The 6,000-nt window shown below is 41.0% G+C and overlaps 1 pseudogene; it reads right to left on the reverse strand.

Moving 5' to 3' along the window:
- Positions 1-1,395: 1,395 nt before the first annotated feature.
- Positions 1,396-2,553, reverse strand: LOC100461248 (tropomyosin alpha-3 chain-like; annotated as a pseudogene).
- Positions 2,554-6,000: the final 3,447 nt, after the last annotated feature.

The raw sequence follows: 6,000 nt of genomic DNA on the forward strand, positions 1-6,000 counted from the left end.
CTAACAGACTTCATAGAAACCTTACCAGAAAATGGGGACTGGGTAGGGAAAGAAACTTTGAAAAAGATCAGCAAACTGCCAGCCCACGGACTGCAGAGGCTGTCACAGCCAGATGGGGGTGGTCAGGGTGCCACAAACCCAAGGAAGCAAAGTTTCAAAATAATACAAAATTTAAAAAAAGTTTCGTATATAAGGTATTCAAGGTTTCTCCAGCACTGACTGATACAAAGCATGATGAGATGGCACTTTTAGAGATAGCAGCTTCAAACCCAGAAAAGGCTAATGAGGTGAGTTTCACATGGCTAAATCAGTGGCAAAAACATAATCTTTCTTTCAAGAAGGTAGGAAAGCAATTAAGTAGTCACCGCAACCTAAGGGGCACGTGATCCATTCTGTAAGCAGTTGGGAGGACAAAAATTTGGTCTCAGAGGTCTTACCATCTTAATTTGGTCACTTCTAATGAAAAAAAATTGAAATAACGTTGTCCAAAGATATCTTTCTTTGTTTTTTTTGAGACAGAGTCTCGCTCTGTCGCCCAGGCTGGAGTACAGTAGCATGATCTAGGCTCACTGAAACCTCTGCCTCCTGGGTTCAAGTGATTCTCCTGCCTCAGCCTCCTGAGTAGCTGGGATTACAGGCACACGCCACCACGCCTGGCTAATTTTTGTATTTTTAGTAGAGACGGGGTTTTACCATGTTGGTCAGGCTGGTCTCAAACTCCTGACCTCGTGATCCACCTGCCTTGGCCTCCCAAACTGGTGGGATTACAGGCATGAGCCACGGCGCCCGGCCAGGTTTTCAGCTTTAAAATATCTTTTTTGTTTTTTGTTGTTGTCTGGCTAACTCCTCCTGGAATCACCTTTCTGGTTTGGCTGGTATTTTGTACAGAGCAACGAGGTTTCTCATAGTGGAGTCTTTTCCTGGGCTCTGTTTGGCTCTCAGTAAGGCAGGCCTATACTTTTTCCTCTCCTCTATGGAGAGGGCAATATGCATTTAGCTGAAAAGTCACCTTCCGAAAGTGAGAAAGGGGTTAGATTGCTGCTTCAGAGCTGTGGAATTATTTGGAATGTTTTGCAAATGGTTGCCACAAAACAACAAAAAAGGTAATTACAAAATGTGCACATCATAACATGCTTTTAAAGACACTATGCATTGTGCTCACATTCCCTTAAATGTTGTTTCCAAAGGTGCTCAGCCTTTAGCCCAGCTGGAATTTCCAGGAAGAGGCAGAGACAGTTTGGCAAAAAAGAAACAGGGGAGGAGGGGGCCGCGAAAGTAGAAAGCAGCCCCCAAATTAAAGATCAGCCCTCAGTTAAAGATCAGCTTCGGGCAGGCGGGCCTCAGGCGGAGTCAGGGACAAAGGGAGGAGCAGCAGCAGGGTAGGACTGGGGTGTTCTACATCTCATTCAGGTCAAGCAGAGTCTGGTACAGCATCATTTGTGTACAGAGTTTCTTTCTTTGTTGCATTTCAGTTTATATTCCAAGTCATCAGTTGTCTTTTCCAGCTTGGCTACCAATCTCTCAGCAAACTCAGCATGGGTCTCTGCCTCCTTGCGTTTATCAGTGAGAATCTTGATCTCTTCCTCATATATGTCTTCTTTTTGCGAGTATTTTTCTTCAGCATCACTTAGACACTTCAGGTTCTGGTCCATCAGTCTGATCTGCTCATCTGTCTCTTGGCAGTGGGACTCTGCCAGCTCAGCTCGTTCCTATGTGCATTCCAAGTCTCCTTCAATGATCACCAACTTATGAACCATCTCTTCATATTTCCTATCTGCCTCTTCTGCAATATGCTTAGCTTCTTTGAGTTGGATTTCCTGGAGTTCCATCTTTTTGTTTGTTTGTTTAAGACGGAGTCTCACTGTCTCGCCAGGCTGGAGTGCGGTGGCGCGATCTCAGCTCACTGCAACCTCCGCCTCCTGGGTTCAAGCGATTCTCCTGCCTTAGCCTCCCGAGTAGCTGGGACTACAGGCGTGTGCCACCACGCCCAGCTAATTTTTTGTATTTTTAATAGAGACAGGGATTCACCATGTTGGCCAGGATGATCTCAATCTCTTGACCTCGTGATTCGCCCGGCTTGGCCTCCCAAAGTGCTGGGATTACAGGTTTGAGCCACTGCGCCCGGCCCTTTTCTTCATCTTTTAAGGCCTGGTTTTATTTGTTTGTTTGTTTTGAGACGGAGTCTCACTTTGTTGCCCAGGCTGGAGTGCAGTGGCGCGATCTCGGCTCACTGCAAGCTCCGCCTCCCGGGGGTCACACCATTCCCCGGCCTCAGCAAGGCCTGGTTTTCAATAACCTTCATATCTCTTTCACTCTCATCGGCAGCTTTTTCCGCTTCTTCCAGCTTTTGCAGGGCAGTGGCCAGGCGCTCCTGAGCATGGTTCAGCTCCTCTTCAACCTGCTGGATCCTACGATTCAAGGAGGCCACCTCAGCCTCAGCCTGTTCCCGGCCCACCTTTCTTCCTCAACTTCTCAGTGGAGGCGCTCAGCTCTCTCCTCTGCATCATCTGCCTGCTGCTGGAGAACCTGGATCTCGCACTTCACTTCCTCCATGGTGATGATCCCAGCCACGGTGCCCACCCAGCTAGTGCTCGAGCTCTGGTTCCTGCCTCTTCTGCTCAGCATTACAGCTGCTTCTCCTTTCTTTTTTCTGTATTAAGTTTTGTTCTCTTTTGTTTTTAAAGCAACAGATGAAAGGAGATAAAAATGTCAAGGAAATACTGACTTGAACTTTATAAATATTGGTTCTGAGTGGGGATGATAAAGCAGATAAAGGAGCTGAAGTATGACTGAAGGAATCAGATTTCTCTAACCTTGATATTCAAATTGTATTCTATGGATATAATTATAAATAGCAAGATTCTTTAGCATTTGGAGTTAATTAAATTGTGAGGAAGTTATCAGGGCACATTTTGTGTTCTTCATTACTCTGAGAAACTTTTCTGAGGTTCATTGAGAAAAATATTTTTAAACTGTGAAATCCAAGTAACTCTGGAGGAAAAAGCAAATTGAGCAATTTGTTCTTTCCTCTTTGAGGTTTGATAAGGTGTGAAAATGTATTTAACAAAGCAACTTCTTTTTCCTTAAAAATTTTGATCACTAACCCTGAAAAAGTTTTTTTTTTAAATTCAATTCAGTATGTTAATTTTATGCTTTCCGTAAATACATTTTTTGAATATTTAAGGTAACAGATTCAGAAACATAACTGAATAGCTTGCTTGTTCTTGAACAAAGAGTTTGAATCTATGATGAACTAAATTAAATTATGTCTTCCCAAGTAGTCCACTTAGACACTGACTTGTTACCCTCTTTCTCAAGTCCAGTTTTTCTGAGACTGGACCAGTTACATTAGGATCACTTTGGGTCTTTAGGTGTGATTATTGTATTGTGATAATGCTAAAAATATTCATCCTTTTTAGAGATGCAAACTGAAGTGTTAGTGGATAAAATGTCAAGATATTTGGGATTATTTTAAAAATAAATTAGGATGAAGGGTAAATGAGTGGCAATGTAGATGAAACAAGACTGGCCATATGTTTATTTATGGAAGGTGGGTGAGGAGTATGTGGGTAATGTTATAGTATTCTCTCTAATTTAGTTTAGGTTTAAAATTTCTATTGCAAATAGTTAAAAGAATCACTTGTGGTCTTGTTAAAAATTCAGATTCCTGGACTCCACCACAGATCTCTTAAGTCAGAGTCTCAAGGATGAAAGATAGAAAATGGCTTTTAAAGTAGTCCACTTGTGCTCACTGAAGTTTGAGGATCACTGGTAAAAAGTTTCCTTGTGTACCTCACTCATTGTGTATCCATGTCATCCATGTGTGTATTTCGTGGTTTTCATCATTCACCCTGTTTTCCCATTTGCAGAATGCAATAGCAAGTTAAAGCAATTATACTGAATTTGGATAATTCAAACTTTAAAATTTTGTTTCAAAGCGTTCATAAAGTGAAGCCAAATAAAATTTAAAAAACCTTTATTTTTAACTGAAATAATCAGATAAATACATTGGCTTTTTTTCCACTTTCAGCTGGGAATGGATTACTTTTGTGAATGTCTTAAATTTCTTCTCTTACCAGGGCATCAGCATCCTATTCCAGACATCTACTTGCTTTCACCAGTAGTTCCTTGTTCTTTCTCAGATGTACCATATTACCAGGCACCTCTGAGACTTTGCCTGTGGGATTCCCTCTAATTGAGACATTCATCAATCCCCTCTTTACCTGGTTAATTTCTATACCTTCTCCCCACCGCTAACACCTCTCACTTATTCAGGGAGGCCATTATTGTATTTGTAAGGTTGAATTGCATTCTATTCTTTTGTGGTTCCATAATATGCTATAATACGATAGTGCTATAATGCTGAACATGCTATATAGCACTTCACACTTTGTCATAAGACTCTATTTTTCTGCCCTCCTCTCTCTCTTTAGCTAGACTATAAAGTCAGTTGGTTAAAGATTGTGTTTTTTATGATTGTATCTCCACTGCTGTGTACTGTGCCTGGCACATAGGAAATACTTACTGAATACATGACGAACAGCTGAATGAGTTCACAAAGTAGCTATCTAACATGCCCAAGCATCTTAGGAAGTGTTGCAGTCATTCTTTAAGGCAAAAAGAAAGAAAGAAAAAAAAAGCTTCCTGGATATAAGACACACTTCTTGGTCATAAATATAGATCTTGGAAAAGAGTTCCTGAAAGGAGGACTAAACTGTAGCAAGAATTTGTCTTGGGTATAATAATGTTGATAATCACTTTGCTTCTATGCTTAGCCTTTTTCATATATCTTTATTAATTTCTCATAATTAAATTATATCTCTTGACCTGAATTTTTTCGAATATTTTATTGTGAAAAATTTCAAATGTCCAAAAGAGTCCAAAGAATTGTGTAGACTGGGTACAGTGGTTCACATTTGTAATCTCAGCACTTTGGGAGGCTGAGGCAGGCAGATCACTTGAGGCCAAGAGTTTGAAACCAGCCTGGCCAACATAGCTGTATTAGTCCATTTTAATGGGCTGATAAAGACATACCTAGGACTGGGCAATTTACAAAAGAAAGAGGTTTAATGGACTCACAGTTCCAGGTGGCTGGGGAGGCCTCACAATCATGGCAGAAGGTGAAAGGCACGTCTCACATGGCAGCAGACAAGAGAAGAGAATGAGAGCCAAGTGAAAGGGGTTTCCTCTTATAAAACCATCAGCTCTTGTGAGACTTATTTACTACCACGAGAACAGTATGGGGGAAACCACCCCCATGATTCAGTTAGCTCCCACTGGGTCCGTCCCACTACACAAGAGAATTATGGGAGCTACAATTCAAGATGAGATTTGGGTGGAGACCCAGCCAAACCATATCAATAGCGAAAACCCATCTCTACTAAAAATACAAAAAACTAGCCAGGCCTGGTGGCTCATACCTGTAATCCCAGCTACTTGGGAGACTGAGGCACAAGAATCGCTTGAACCCTGGAGGCAGAGGTTGCAGTGAGCCAAGATTGCGCCACTGCACTCCAGCCTGGGCAACTGAGCAACACTCCATCTCAAAACAAAAAAAAAATTGTGTAGTTGTGTAGTGTACCCATACATCCATGACCAGGATTGTACAGGTAAAACACAGTGTCCCAAAAGTCTTAGTGTAGTTTTAAGTTTTAATAATTTCAGAAACATAAATGCTACAAACTTATACAAACACCCTTTAAATACTTATTTAAATGTATTTCATACTTATTTAATTTTGTGAAATTTTTTCCCCAGTGGATGAGATTAAAAATCCATCCCTTCAAGCATTTGTTATTTGAGTTAAAAACAATACAATACACTTCATAAGTTATTTTAAAATATACATTTAAGTTATTATAGACTACAGTCACCCTGTTGTGCTATCAAATAGTAGGTCTTATTCATTTGTTCCATTTTTTTTGCACTCATTAACCATCCTCATTTCCCCCCATTCCCCCACTATCTTTCCCAGCCTCTGGCAACCATTTTTCTACTGTG

This window comes from Pongo abelii, chromosome 6 (assembly GCF_028885655.2).
Source record: "Pongo abelii isolate AG06213 chromosome 6, NHGRI_mPonAbe1-v2.0_pri, whole genome shotgun sequence".
Taxonomy (NCBI): domain Eukaryota; kingdom Metazoa; phylum Chordata; class Mammalia; order Primates; family Hominidae; genus Pongo; species Pongo abelii.